Genomic DNA, 15,820 nt, shown 5'->3' with positions numbered 1-15,820 from the left:
ATAGTTGTACAGCGATGATCACAACCCAATTTTATAGCATTTTCATCCCAAACCCCCAGTTTATCCCTCATTCCCCAACCTGTCTCATCTGGAAACCATAAGTTTTTCACTGCGAGTCAGTATCTGCTCTACAAAAAAGTTCATTGTGTCCTTTCTTTAGATTCCACATGTAAGTGATAGCATTTGATGTTGGTGTCTTACTGTCTGACTGACTTCACTTAGCATGATAATTTCTAGGTCTGCAAATGCTGTTATTTCTTTCCTTTTAATGGCTGAGTAATATTCTATTGTGTATATGTACCACTTCTTTATCCACTCCTCTGTTGATGGACATTTAGGTTGTTTCCATATCTTGGCTATTGTGTATAGTACTGCAATGAACATTAGAGTACATGTATCTTTTCAAGTCATGGTTTTCTCTGGACAAATTTGGTTTAAATTTAATTATAAATGAGGCTTCATGGAAGTTAAATTTCCTAGGACTATAGTAAATATAGGCTGGAAAAGGAAACTTTGGAACTCAATTGATATGGAGGATAAGGCTGTGTATAACAGACAGATAAATCTCAGAGTGGAATAAACTTTCTAACAATATTAATAGATAACATTAGGGTGTGCCAGGCAGTGCTCTAAGTGCTTGATATCTTTTAACTCATTTGATCTTTCACAGCCCTGTGAATTAGGCACATTATTTCCACTTTTCAGATGAAGAAACCAAGTCCTAGAGAAGTTCTAGAACTTGTTTAAAGTTATATAAATGGTGGAGTTGGGATTTGAACCCACTTATGCAATCTGGCTCCAAAACTTGGTCTCTTGTCACTTTGTTCTTTTGCCTTCACAAGAATGTAGGAGTAATGGTCTGGAAGAGACAGTGGGAGACTCTGCCATCAGCTTTCCCTGAAATGTCTAAAGCTTTCCCTGGAGAGTTAAGCACAGCAGCGGAGACTCATCCTTGTAAAGGCTGAGTTCATAAAGGGGACTTATTTATAAAAGAAAATGGATTCTGGAAAGACAAGGGAAAAGGCATAGACTTTCAACAGTGTTATGATCTAAATGTCTTCCAGCAAGGTGTTGGTTATATGAACCATAGTAACATTGCATGATAGAAAATGATGCAGTCATGAAAATATAGGAATACTTAATGACACAGAAATGCTCAGGATGTATTCAGTGGAAAATGTGGTCAAAACAAAATAATATGGCACCATTTTATAAAAGGAAATGTATGTATTGGGAGTTCCCATTGTGGCCAAGCAGAAAAATACCTGACTAGTATCTGTGAGAACGGGGGTTTGATCTCTGGCGTTGTTCAATGGATCAGGGATTAAGTGTTGCCTCGAGCTGACATGTAGATCACAGACAGGGCTTGGATTCCAAGTTTCTGTGGCTGTGGTGTAGGCTGGCAGCTGTAACTCTGATTAGCCTGGGAACTTCCATATGCTGAGGGTGCAGCAAAAAAATTATGTATTGTGCATACATATATATATATAAAACTCTACATATAACAGATATAACAATAACAAGGACAGAGAATAGTGGTGACTGGCAATTATTGTAAAGATATAACCACGTTTTACAAATGCAAGGACTGAATTATGTCATACTTTCTGGGATCCAGCACCAAGGAGCCACTAGACATTGATGTACCAATGTTTCTGCCTCTCAAGGACTGTCTGATCTCTTTTGTTTCAGGTTTCTTCTTTCCTTTTTTTCCCCTTCTTTTCTATCTTCATTTCTTTTCTTTTTCTTTTTAGGGCCACACCTGAGACATATGGAGGTTCCCAGGCTAGGGGTCAAAACAGAGCTGCAGCTGATGGCCTAAGCTATAGCCCAAAAAACCTACAAGCTCTGACCTACACCACAGCTTGCAGCAATGCCATATTATTAACCTACCAAGTGAGGCCAGGGATCAAACCACATTCTCATGGACACTATTTCATGTTCTTAACCTGTTGAGTGATAAAGGGACCTCCTTATTTCTGGTTTCTGGCTTCTGTGCTTTTTTTATGTCTCCTCCACTCCTTTAAATCTGCTTATACAATGCATAAATATCAGTGGTAACTACCATTATCATTATCAGTCTCCCTGCATCTTAACTCATTATTTTCTTTTTTTAGGGCCGCACCTGCAGCATATGCAGCTTCCTAGGCTGGGGTCGAATCAGAGCTACAGCTGCCGGCCTACGCCACAGCCACAGCAACTTGGGATCCGAGCCAAGACTGCAACCTACACCATACCTCATGGCAACACCAGACCCTTAACCTACTGAGCTGAGGCCAGGCACCAAACCCACATCTTCATGGACACTAGTCAGATTTGTTTCCACTCTGCCACAATGGGAACTCTTTAACTCAAATTTGTGAGACAAAGTGTGAAGAGAATGAAATTGACTTTTGGGTAGTCAGAAATTGGATTTCTAGTCTAATATGCTGTGAGTAAGGGCATGGGGCCATGGGGTAAAGCAAAGCTTCTGATTCTTCCCCATGACCTGGGGTTGTGGGCAGGGGAAGTTTCTAGAGGATGTGATTCCAAATGAAGCAGCGAATGAATATCCCATATACTCAGTCTATGGATAGTGGTATTGGGAATGAAAAATATTGCCTGCCTGATCAGTAAACAAAGGATGATGTAGCCCTCCTGATGGTACAGCCTGAGAAAACTCAGGATGAAAAAATACAGTATACTGGTCCCAGATGGTGATATGCATATCAAAGAAATGATTTCAGTTAACCCCCACTCTCACATCTTCTCATACATAGAAAGGCACTAAATTCCTTATGATATCTGTTTTTCTTTCACTAAAAGTAATCTTTTATTGTTGCAAAAACTCCTGTATAACCTGGCATCCCCCTCCCCCGACTCTTTGGAGCATTTTCTCAGAATTATCTGAGATGCCATGTCTTGGACTTAAGTCCTCAGCTTTGCCCACCAATTAAAACCTCTCAACTTTTAGGTTGTTCTTTTTAAATTTTTTTTTATTTTCAGTTGACAGTTTTCTCATGAATGACTTTTACTCTTTTTGCTTTTATTTTTTTGTTGTGTGTGTCTTTTATTACTCATTGAATTTTTACATTTATAGTTGTACAATGATCATCACAATCCAATTTTATAGGATTTCCATCCCCCCACCCCTAGCGTATCCCCCACCCCCAAAACTGTCTCATTTGGAGACCATAAGTTTTTCAAAGTCTATGAGTCAGTATCTGTTCTGCAAAGAAGTTCACTGTGCCTTTTCTTCCGACTCCAGATGTCAGTGATGGCATTTGATGTTGGTATCTCATTGTATGACTGACTTCACTTGGCATGACAACTTCTAGGTCCATCCATGTTGCTAAAAATGCTGGTATTTCATTCCTTTTAATGGCTAAGTAATATTCTATTGTGTATATATACCACATATTCTTGATCCACTCCTCTGTCAATGGACATTTAGGTTGTTTCCATGTCTTGGCTATTTAAATATTGCTGCAGTGAGCATCAGAGTACATGTATCTTTGCGAGTCATGGTTTTCTCTGGATAGATGCCCAGGAGTGGGATTGCTAGATCAAATGGTAGTTCTATTTGTAGTTTTCTGAGGAATCCACAGTGGTTTTCTGAGTTTTCCACAGTGGTTGCACCAAATTACATTTCCACCAACAGTGTAATAAGGTTCCTTTTTCTCTACATACTCTCCAGCACTTATTGTTTGTTGACTTTTTGATGATGGCCATTTTGGCTGGTGTAAGGTGGTACCTCATAGTGATTTTGATTTGCATTTCTCTAATAATGAGTGATGTTGAACATCTTTTCATGTGTTTTTTGGCCACCTGTATGTCTTCTTTGGAGAATTGTCTGTTTAGATCTTCTTCCCATTTTTTGATGGGGTTGTTGTTGTTTGTTTTTTTTTGTTTTGTTTTGTTTTTTGTTTGTTTGTTTGTTTGTTTTTTTTTGGTATTGAGCAGTAGGAGGTGTTTATAAAGTTTGGAGATTAACCCCTTGTCATTCAATTCATTTGTAAAGATTTTATCCCATTTTGTGGGTTGTATTTTTGTTTTGTTCAGGGTTTTCTTTGCTGTGCAGAAACTTTTGAGTCCCATTTGTTTATTTTTGTTTTTACTGTTACTCTAGGAGGTGGATCTAAGAAGATGTTGCTGTCATTTATGTTGGAGAGTGTTTGATCTACGTTTTCCTCTAAGAGTTTTATAGTATCTGGTCTTATATCTAGGTGTTTAACACCTATCCTTATGAAACTATTCCAAAAAATACCAGAGGAAGGGACACTCCCAAACTAATTCTATGAGGCCACAATCACCCTGATACCAAAACCAGACAAAGATACCACAAAAAATGAAAACTACAGGCCAATTTCACTGATGAACATAGATGCAAAAATCTTCAACAAAATACTAGCAAACCACATCCAATAATACATTAAAAGGATTGTACATCATGATCAAGTGGGATTTATCCCATGGATGCAAGTGTCCTTCAATATCTGCAAATCAATCAATGTGATACACCACATTAACAAACTGAAGAATAAAAACCATATGATCCTCTCAGTATATGCAGGAAAAAAAAAAAATCCTTTGACAAAATCCAACACCCATTTCCGATAAAAACCCTTCAGAAAGTGGGCATAGAGGGAACCTACTTCAACACTCTAAAGGCCATATATGACAAACACACAGCGAACATCATTCTCAATTGTAAAAAGTTGAAAAAATTCCCCCTGAGATCAGGAACAAGACAAGGATGTCCGGTCTCACCACTACTATTCAACATAGATTTGGTAGTCCTAGCCAAGGCAATCAGAGAAGTAAAAGAAATAAAAGGAATCCAAATTGTAAAGGCAGAAGTAAAACTATCACTATTTGCAGATGACATGATACTATACCTAAAGAACCCTAGAGACTCTACCAGAAAACTGTTAGAGCTCATCCAGGAATTTGGCAAAGTCGCAGGATACAAAATTAATACAAAGAAATTGATGGCATTTCTATATACTAACAATGAAAGATCAGAAAGAGAAATTAGGGAAGCAATCCCATTTACCATTGCATCCAAAATAATAAAATACCTAGGAGTAAACCTACCTAAGGAGACAAAAGACCTGTGTTCTGAAAACTATAAGACACTGATGAAAGAAATCAAAGATGATACAAATAGATGGGAAGACATACTATGCTCTTGGATTAGAAGAGTCAATAATATCAAAATGACTATACTACCCAAGGCAACCTGTAGATTCAAAGAAATTCCTATCAAATTACCAAGGACATTTTTCACAGAACTCAAAATATTTTGATATTTGTTTGGAAGCACAAAAGACCCAGAATAGCCAAAGACATCCTGAAAAAGAAAAATGGATCTGGAAGAATCAGGCTCCCTGACTTCAGACGATATTATAAAGCCACAGTCATCAAAACCATATGGTACTGGCACAAAGACAGAAATGTAGATCGGTGGAACAGGATAGAAAGCCCAGAATGAAACCCATGCACCTACAGCCAACTAATCTATGACAAAGGAGGCAAGAATATACAATGGAGAAAGGACAGCCTGTTCAATAAATGGTGCTGGGAAAACTGGACAGGCACATGGAAAAGAATGAAATGAGCACACTCCCTAACACCATACACAAGAATAAACTCAACATGGATTAAGACCTAGATATAAGACCAGATACTATTCTTTTTGCTTTTAAAATCTTTTCTAATTATATGAAATAAGTACATATATATAGTAATGAAATTTTATCAAATGGATGATAGGACAATATAGGAGAGGGAAAGTGCAAAGCAGTAAAGAAAGGTGGGAGTAAAAATGGATTAGAAATAGTTGGCTTCAAGTATGTTTGATAAGATTTGTTTATGAATAACAGACTGAAGGTTGCAGTTTACATCTGACTGCATCTTGGGGCTAGCAGAGCTCTCCTGAGACTTTTAAAATGTGATTAGAGATCTCCTTAGGGTGAAGACTTGTAGGATTTGGAGGAGGCCCCTCTCCTTACATTTCAGCTAAGAGGGATTATTTGTCTCATGAAGACTGTTAAGTTCCTGAAACAAATAACATAGTCTTGCCCATGTATATATATTCTCATATTCTTATTTTAAAGCATTTTAGGAGTTTCCGTCGTGGCGCAGTGGTTAACGAATCCGACTAGGAACCATGAGGTTGTGGGTTCGTTCCCTGCCCTTGCTCAGTGGGTTAAGGATCCGGCGTTGCCGTGAGCTGTGGTGTAGGTTGCAGACGCGGCTCGGATCCCGCATTGCTGTGGCTCTGGCGTAGGCTGGTGGCTACAGCTCCGATTAGACCCCTAGCCTGGGAATCTCCATATGCCGCAGAAGCGGCCCAAGAAATAGCAAAAAGACAAAAAAAAAAAAAAAGCATTTTATATCATTCTAAATCACATATTGTAAAAATCAAATATTTGGTTCTATAAAATAAGAAAATATACCTAAATTCTGAGCATTTTTTCATGAGGATCCCTAATGATGCACATTTGGGGTCATGGATGTTTTCTTTTTTTTTTTTAATGATTTTTATTTTTTCCATTATTGCCGTTTACAGTGTTGGATGTTTTCATTTGAGTTACATCTTTGGTTCATTTGTGTCTGCTGTGATGACTACACAGAATTAGCTATGCTGCTCCTGTGTGGGAAACATCATGCAGATGTAGAACATTTGTAGGAGGAAAAAATGGGAATTATTTTAATCAGCTGAGCAGATTAATTGCAGAATCATACCTTAGTGAGAATTTGAGAAGAAGTGCTAGCATTGTGACTGGAAAAGAGAGGCTTTTGTAACTGCAACATATTGTTTAACATGTTATTTAACATGTTGCAAAGCATTTTAAAACCAGGATTAAAAATTTTTGCATTTATCTTTTATCTTTGTACATGCCATTTAAAGAAAGAATGCAAGGTTATTTTTTCATCTCAAAGAATAAATACACAGATCAAATGCATTGATCAAATGCACAAATCAAATATATATATTTGAAAGTTCCAGTCCAGGGATCAAATCCCAGCTGCAGCTACAACCTCTGCCAGAGCTTTGGCAGGGCTGAGTCCTTACCCAGTGTATCACAGCGGGGACTCCTATGTACTATTTTTGGGTAGGCAATGTGGATCATCTGTATATCCCTTTCCTTTGGGATAAATACTCATATAGAGTTCCTATGCAACATAATTTTATAGATTGACCTGGGTGATCAAATCTATATCTGGTTTTAATACCATTTTTTGGAGCATTTATTTTTTCCACTGAAGTCTCATAATCATCTGCTTCAATATTAATTCACCACCGTGAGACATATTAGACACCTTTTAAGTATGTGGCTTGTGCTTGGTACTCAGGATACAAAGATGCATCTTTGACTTTTTGGACATACGAACATAGCAGGGGAAATAAATATTAGGATACCCACAATCCTATGTGAAATTGCTAAGTGGAGAAACATTCCAAGTGCTCAGGGAGCACAGAGAAGGGAGCAACTGATTAATCTCAGGAAAGTAAAGGGACTGTGAGAGTCTTCTCTCTTGGCTCTTAAGTAAGGTAATTGCATTTCATGATTTTCCCATTTTTAATTTGTTTATGCTTGCTGTGCTAGGGTTAATTATTCATAGCTCTTTTACAATCAAAAGTATGCTGAGGAATTCCCATTGTTGCACAGTGGAAACAAATCCGACTAGGAACCATGAGGTTGCAGGTTTGATCCCTGGCCTTGTTCAGTGGGTTGAGGATCTGGCTTTGCCTTGAGCTGTGGTGTAGACCAGCAGCTCTAGCTCCAATTGGACCCCTAGCCTGGGAACCTATATATGCTGTGGGTGTGGCCCTAAAAAGACAAAAGACAAAAAAAAGTATCCTGATAGGGAGTTCCCTTTGTGGTACAGTGGAAACAAATATGACCCATAGCTGTGATGATGCAGGTTCAATCCCTGGTCCAGCTCAGTGTGTTAAGGACCTGGGGTAGCTGTGAGCTGTGGTGTAGGTTGTAGTGTAGGTTGTGGACATGGTCAGATCCCACGTTGCTGTGGCATAGGTTGGCATCTGTAGCTCCAATTTGACCCCTAGCCTGGGAACTTCCATATGCTGTAAATGCTGCCCTAAAAAACAAACAAACAAAAAAAGTTTTCCAATATGCTCAGCATTCTCACTAGGTCACCCTAGTCTTAAAGGATATAACTAAAAATTGTTCCATCCAGGTGACCTAACCCCATGTATACCTGAGTAATCAGTCTGACTCGTTTCCTACAGGTTTGAGGAATCCTGGGTTTCAGCAGGAAATGATGTTTTAGAAAGAAGGCTCACAAAACAGTGTGGAAAATGGACTGGAGGAGAATGCTTGAAAAAGTAGCTTAGGTGGTTATTGCAGTTGCTCCTGTCAGCAAAGGAGATCCTGAATTCAGCAATGATCCTGGGGATAGAAAGGAGGAAATCAGAAAATAACAAACTTGAGAAAAACACTCCTTAATTTGTTATTGGGTTGCATTAATCTGTGTAGTTTATGGTGGTTTAGAATAAATACTTCTGCTTTTCTAATTTACTGTTAATATCATATACAACCATCACTTTTGAATTCCTGTGGTTATTTGAGACAGTTGTTAGAATAGCTGATAGGGAACTTTATAGCTTTGCTTTGTGGAAGACCAAATTCCACTCAATGTGACAATTAAAAAAATATATATATGCTTTGTGATTTTCCTCTCTCAAGATAAACCAGTAGATTATTAAGAAATGACTGGAACTAATTTAAATATATTTAATTTATACTTTAAAATTTAAAGATTTATCAGCTTATTCATTTTCCTTCCTACACTCTTGTATGTAAATGTCTCACCATTTACCACACTTGATAGTCTCCATTGGCAGTGAGTAGGCAGCTGTTTAACACATTTATGGGAGTCATAAATCCAGCTGTTTTCATTTTCTATTACCTAAGTTCCTATAGTAACCAGTGACATTCAGTTCTGACTTAATGTTTCACACTGCACTAAAACTGCTTTTGCTTTTACTCAGATGAGTTTCAATTGCTTTATACACTCTAATTTCCTACCTTTCACATCTTTTCATTCCATACCCATCCTGTTGCGATCCATCCCCCCATGTTTCTTACCTTAAAAATACAGCAATCAGTTTTTCTCCAAGTAATCACCTTATTCAGATACTGTTGAAATGCAGCAAGCAGATGAGTACATTTTAGGGACTTGAGATTCCAGTGGGTTAACCAGAAGAAATTCTCCTAACAGGAGTGATAACTTAGGGTTTAACATATCTTTTAACTTGAATCACAGAAAATTTAATTGAGCTCTGTTGTGAGTTGGGTGATCATATTTCCTATTTGAAAAAATTACTTATTTTGGAATATGACTTGAACTTCCTTGGGCATTATCTATAACTGGTTCATAAAAATAGTGTAATAGTGTTTCCATTTGCAGAATTTAATTATCAAGAATTAAGTACAACCGTTACATAGTTCCAGTCATCTCTTAATAATCTCTTAATAATACAAACATAACTGGTATATTCAGGTCTTTTCGCTGTTACCACTTTCTTAAAAGAATTTTCAGCCTACCCTTCCTAACCTAATTTTGTGAAGGTGATAGTCAATAAAATAACAATCTTTTTCTCTTAATCTAGTGAAATAGGGTGAATCAGACAGGCAGGGTTTGAATGTGGACCTGTGTGAACTTGAGAGAGTGACAACCTTATTGTACCCTAAAGCAAATAAAACTGTACCTCACAAGGCCCAAGGTGACCTGGCTTTGCGAGTTTTTCACACCTTATCTGATGGCACCCCCTAACCCCCAGGATTCCTTGCTTACTCTGTGACCCTCGGTGAAGCCTCCTGACTATTTCTTGAACATGCCAAGTTCATTCTGCAGAGTTTGCTTTTTTCTTTTTCTTTTCTTTTCTTTTCTTTTCTTTTCTTTTCTTTTCTTTTCTTTTCTTTTCTTTTCTTTTCTCTTCTCTTCTCTTCTCTTCTCTTCTCTTCTCTTCTCTTCTCTTCTCTTCTCTTCTCTTCTTTTCCCACTGTACAGCAAGGGGATCAAGTTATCCTTACATGTATACATTTTTTCCCCACACTTTGTTCTGTTGCAACATGAGTATCTAGACATAGTTCTCAGTGCTACTCAGCAGATCTCTTGTAAATCTATTCTAAATTGTGTCCCGATCCTTCCCACTCCCTCCCCCTCCCATCAGGCAACCACAAGTCTCTTCTCCAAGTCCATGATTTTCTTTTCTGTGGAGATGTTCATTTGCACTGGATATTAGATTTCAGTTATAAGTGATATCATATGGTATTTATCTTTGTTTTTCTGACTCTTTTTCACTCAGTGTGAGAGTCTCTAGTTCCATCCATGTTGCTAAAAATGGCATTATGTCATTCTTTTTTATGGCTGAGTAGTATTCCATTGTGTATACATACCACCTCTTCCGAATCGAATCATCTGTCGATGGACATTTGGGTTGTTTCCATGTCCTGGCTATTGTGAATAGGGCTGCAATGAACATGTGGGTGCATGTGTCTCTTCTAAGTAGAGTTTTGTCCGGATAGAAGCCCAAGAGTGGGATTGCGGGGTCATATGGAAGTTCTATGTATAGATTTCTAAGGTATCCCCAAACTGTTCTCCATAGTGGCTGTACCAGTTGACATTCCCACCAGCAGTGCAGGAGGGTTCCCTTTTCTCCACAGCCCCTCCAGCACTTGTTATTTGTGGATTTATGAATGATGGCCATTCTGACTGGTGTGAGGTGGTATCTCATGGTAGTTTTGATTTGCATTTCTCTAATAATCAGGGATGTTGAGCATTTTTTTCATGTGTTTGCTGGCCATCTGTATATCTTCTTTGGAGAAATGTCTATTCAGGTCTTTTGCCCATTTTTCCATTGCTTGATTGGCTTTTTTGCTGTTGGGTTGTATAAGTTGCTTGTATATTCTAGAGATTAAGCCCTTGTCCATTGCATCATTTGAAACTATTTTCTCCCATTCTGAAAGTTGTCTTTTTGTTTTCTTTTTGGTTTCCTTTGCTGTGCAAAAGCTTTTCAGTTTTGATGAGGTCCCATGGGTTTATTTTTGCTCTAATTTCTACTGCTTTGGGAGACTGACCTGAGAAAATATTCATGATGTTGATGTCAGAGAATGTTTTGCCTATGTTTTCTTCTAGGAGTTTGATGGTGTCCTGTCGTATATTTAAGTCTTTCAGCCACTTTGAGTTTATTTTTGTGTGTGTTGTGAGGGTGTGTTCTAGTTTCATTGCTTTGCGTGCAGCTGTCCAGGTTCCTAGCAATGCTTGCTGAATAGACTTTCTTTTTCCCATTTTATGTTCTTGACTACTTTGTCAAAGTTTAATTGACCATAGGTGTCTGGGTTTATTTCTGGGTTCTCTATTCTGTTCCATTGGTCTATATGTCTGTTTTGGTACCAGTACCACAATGTCTTGATGACTGTGGCTTTGTAGTATTTCTTGAAGTCTGGGAGAGTTATGCCTCCTGCTTGGTTTTTGTTTCTCAGGATTGCTTTGGCGATTCTGGGTCTTTTGTGGTTCCATCTAAATGTTTAGATTGTTTGTTCTAGTTCTGTGAAAAATGTCCTGGGTAATTTGATAGGGATTGCATTGACTCTGTAGGTTGCTTTGGGTTGTATGGCCATTTTTACAATATTGATTTTTCCAATCCATGAACATGGAATATCTTTTCATTTCTTTAGATCTTCTTTAATTTCTTTGATTAAAGTTTTATAGTTCTTGGCATATACGTCCTGTACCTCCTTGGTCAGGTGTATTGCCAGTTATTTGATTTTTTGGTGTGCAATTTTGTGAGAAGGCTTTCAGTTTTTCCACATTGAGTATTATATTTGCTGTGGGTTTCTCATAAATGGCTTTGATCATGTTCAGAAATTTTCCCTCTATACTCACTTTGGCAAGGGTCTTGATCATAAATGGATGTTGGACTGTGTCAAATGCTTTTTCTGCCTCTATTGAGATGATCATATGAGTTTTCTTTTGTTAATGTGGTGTATGACGTTGATTGATTTGCATATGTTGAACCATCCTTGTGAACCTGGAATGAACCCTACCTGGTCATGGTATATGATTTTTTTTTGATATGTTGTTGGATTCGGTTAGCTAAGGTTTTGTTGAGAATTTTTGCATCTATATTCATCAATGATATTGGGCGATAGTTTTCTTTTTTGGTGGTATCTTTTTCTGGTTTTGGAATTAGGGTGATGGTGGCATCATAGAATGTATTTGGGAGTATTCCTTCTCCTTCAACCTTTTGAAAGAGTTTAAGGAGGATGGGCACAAATTCCTCTTTATATGTTTGATAGAATTCGCCTGTGAAGCCGTCTGGTCCTGGACTTATATTTGTAGGGAGTGTTTTTATGACATCTTCAATTTCATTTCTAGTGATCGATCTGTTCAGTTGGTCTGTTTCTTCTTGATTCAGTTTTGGTAGGCTGTAAGATTCTAGAAAATTGTCCATTTCTTCCAGATTGTCAAATTTGTTGGCATATAATTGTTCAATGTATTCTCTTATGGTATTTTGTATTTCTGCTGTATCTGTTGTGATTTCTCCTTTTTCATTTATAATTTTGTTTATTTGAGTTCTTTCTTTCCTCTTCTTAGTGAGTCTAGCCAGGGATTTGTCAATTTTGTTTACCTTTTCAAAGAACCAGCTCTTAGTTTTATTAATTTTCTCTATTGTGTTTTGAATCTCTATTTTATTGATTTCCTCTTTGATCCTTATAATTTCCTCCCTTCTGCTGATTTTAGGTCTTTTTTGTTCTTCTTTTACTAATTCGTTTAGTTGGAGGGTTAAGCTGTCAATTTGGGATCTTCTTTTTTGAGAAAAGCCTGTATCACTCTAAATTTCCCTCTGAGCACTACTTTTGCAGCATCCCATAGATTTTGAGAGGTTGTGCCTTCATTATCGTTTGCCTCAAGGTATTTTTAAATTTCCTTCTTGATTTCCTCATTGACCCATTGGTTTTTTAGTAGCATGTTGTTTAGTCTCCATGGAGTAGGTTTTTTCTCATTTCTTTTCCCATGGTTGATTTCTAGTTTCATGGCATTGTTTTCAGAGAAGATACTTGAAATAATTTCTATGTTCCTAAATTTGTTGAGGTTAGCTTTGTGTCCCAATATGTGATCAGTTCTTGAGAATGTTCCATGTGCACTTGATAAGAATGTGTATTCTGATTTTTTTGGATGTAGTTTCCTGAAGATATCAATGAAGTCTAACTTTTCTATTGTTTCCTTTAGGATCTCTGTTGCTTTATTGGTTTTCTGTCTAGAGGATCTGTCCATTGGTGTGAGTGGGTGTTAAAAGTCTCCTACTGTGGTTGTATTCCCATCAATTTCTCCCTTTATGTCTGTTAATATTTGTTGTATGTATCTGGGTGGTCCTGTATTTGGGGCATATATGTTGACGATAGTAACATCCTCTCCTTGGATGGATCCCTTAATCATTAAGTAGTGTCCTTCTTTGTCTTTCTTTATGTCTTTTGTTTTAAAGTCTATTTTGTCTGATATGAGTGTTGCAACTCCTGCTTTCCTGTCATGTCTATTGGCGTGAAATGTTTTTTCCCACCCCTTCTCTTTCAATCTATATGTATCCTTTGTCCTAAGGTGAGTTTCTTGTAGGCAGAATATTGAAGGTTTTTGCCTTTTTATCCACTCAGTCACTCTGTGTCTTTTGATTGGGGCATTCAGTCCATTGATATTTAAGGTGATAATTGATAGATGATTATTTATTGCCATTTTGAACGTCGTGTTCCAGTTGATTCTATGGTTCTCCATTCTTCCTTTCTTTTGTTTTTTTTGGTTGGATGGTCTCCGGTTATTATCTGCTTGAGCATTTTTTGTTTGTTTGTTTGTTTTGTTTTGTTTTGTTTTTTCATTTTCTGAGAATGCAATGTTTGGTTTTGGCTTGTGGTTGCCCTCTTTTTTAAGTATGCTAATCCCTTCCTATAATTGTTTGTTTTAGCCTGATGGTCCTGTAGGTTCAAACACTTCATTACTATATTAAAATTAAGAAGAGAAACATACAAACAAACAAAAAGGGTCTATTCATTTCCTTACTTCCCTTGCTCACATTTTATGATTTTGATGACTCTTATTTTTTCTTTTTAATTTAATTTTTTTGAAACTTATTCATGATTAAATGTGTATGCTGGCTTATTTGAGTGACTGCTCTCTGATTTTGGTTTCCTCAGTCCTAGTTCTTCCTCTTCCTTTTTTTTTTTTTCCTTTTTCCTGCCTTTCTTTCCTTCCTTTCTTTTTGGTTTAGAGAAGCCCTTTCAGTATTTCTTTTAGCCTGGGTTTTGTATTGGTGTATTCTTTTAGCTTTTGTTTGATGGAAAAAAAATTTATTTCTCCTATTTTAAATGATATTCTTGCTGGATAGAGTATTCTAGGTTGCGTATTTTTTTCCTTTTAACACTTTAAATATCTCTTACCAGTCCCTCCTGGCCTGTAGTTTTTCTGTAGAGAAATCAGCTGATAATCTTATGGGAGTTTCCTTGTAGTAACATTCTGCTTTTCTCTTGCTGCCTTTAGGATCTTCTCTTTATCATTAACTTTTGCCATTTTTATTAATGTGTCTTGGTGTGGGTCTATTTGGGTTCAACTTGTTTGGAGCCCTCTGTGCTTCCTGTATCTTGAACTCAGTATCCTTTAGATTTGGGAAGTTTCCAGTGATAATTTCTTCAAATATATTTTCCATCCCCTTATCTTTTTCTACTCCTTCTGGAATTCCTATTATGCGTAGATTGGCCTGCTTTATATTATCCCATAGGTCTCTTATATTGTTTCCCTGTTTTTTGATTTGGTTTTCTGTCTGCTGACCTGATTGGGTGATTTCCATTATTCTATCTTCCACATCACTGATTCATTCTTCTGCATTATCCATTCTGGTTTTTACTGCCCCTATTTCAGTTTGCATCTCTGCAATTGAATGTTCTAGTTTTTCTTGGCTCCTCCTTATATTTTCTAGTTCCTTTCTGAGGGTGTCTGTATTACTGTTCATATCTTCTCTTAATTCCTTCAGTATTTTCACTATTTCTCTTTTGAACTCCAGGTCTGTCTGACTGCAGAGATCTGTTTCATTGTTGACTGTTTTAGGTGAGTTCTCCTGTTGGTTTGACTGGGGGTGGTTTCTCAGCTTCTTCATCTTGCTTGTTGTTTTCTTTTTCCTAGTGGAGTTGTACTCTCTGTGGCTGGGCAGTGTTTGCCTTGTCACTGCCTTGGAATATTTCCTGAGGGCTGTTGTTGTTGGTCAGTCTTTTTTGAGGCAGTGAGGCTTTTCTGGAGTGTTGGTAGGGCTGACGGGGTCACTTTGAAGCAAAGGAGGACTTCCTGAGGGCAGACAGGACTGGGAGGTTCACACCACGATGGGAACAGATTTCACTTGGTTATGCAGAGCTTGCTCTGGTGTTTTTGGGCTGTAGGAGTCTTGCAGGGGGCTGGGGGTACTGGGCAGCTGTTCTGCGGGAGTGCAGCACCACCCAAGGGCTGGAGCAGCTATCTGGGTCACTGAGAATCCAAGAGGCTCTTCCCCACGGCAGCCCAACTCAGAAGGACTGTCTGAGAATGTAGGCAGATCTTTTCACGGTCTGGCCAAGTTTGTTGTAGCTTTTCTGGGCTGCAGGGGCTCCTGCAGGGAGCTGGAAGTCCTGTGCAGCTGTTCCACGGGAGTGTGGCACCCCCCAAGGGCTGGAGTGGCTAGCTGGGCCACTAAAAATCCAAGAGGCTCTTCCCCAGTGCAGCTCTACTGGGAAGGACTTTCTGAGAATTAGGCAAATCTTTTCACAGCCGAGCCAAGATTGTCCTA

General features: G+C 38.0%; 2 long non-coding RNA genes across 3 annotated transcripts in view; one reads left to right on the top strand and one right to left on the bottom strand.

The window, feature by feature from the left end:
* The window catches only part of LOC110262098 (uncharacterized), a 286,132-nt gene that overhangs the window by 88,394 nt on the left and 181,918 nt on the right, over positions 1–15,820 (top strand). The window lies entirely within an intron of this gene.
* Positions 6,501–15,820, bottom strand: part of LOC146406913 (uncharacterized) — a 709,993-nt gene continuing 700,673 nt past the window's right edge. Inside the window, exon 5 of the long non-coding RNA XR_014841467.1 lies at positions 6,501–8,402. This is a non-coding gene — a long non-coding RNA (uncharacterized LOC146406913). The remainder of the gene's footprint in view (positions 8,403–15,820) is intronic.

This window comes from Sus scrofa, chromosome 1, assembly GCF_054392235.1.
Source record: "Sus scrofa isolate SSC_HxYL_T2T_F1_AM1 chromosome 1, Sscrofa_HxYL_maternal_Yorkshire_Landrace_v2.0, whole genome shotgun sequence".
In the NCBI taxonomy this organism is placed as follows: Eukaryota; Metazoa; Chordata; class Mammalia; order Artiodactyla; family Suidae; genus Sus; species Sus scrofa.
The sequence above is the reverse complement of the archived record's forward strand: the minus strand, read 5'-3'. Positions and strand labels throughout refer to the sequence as shown.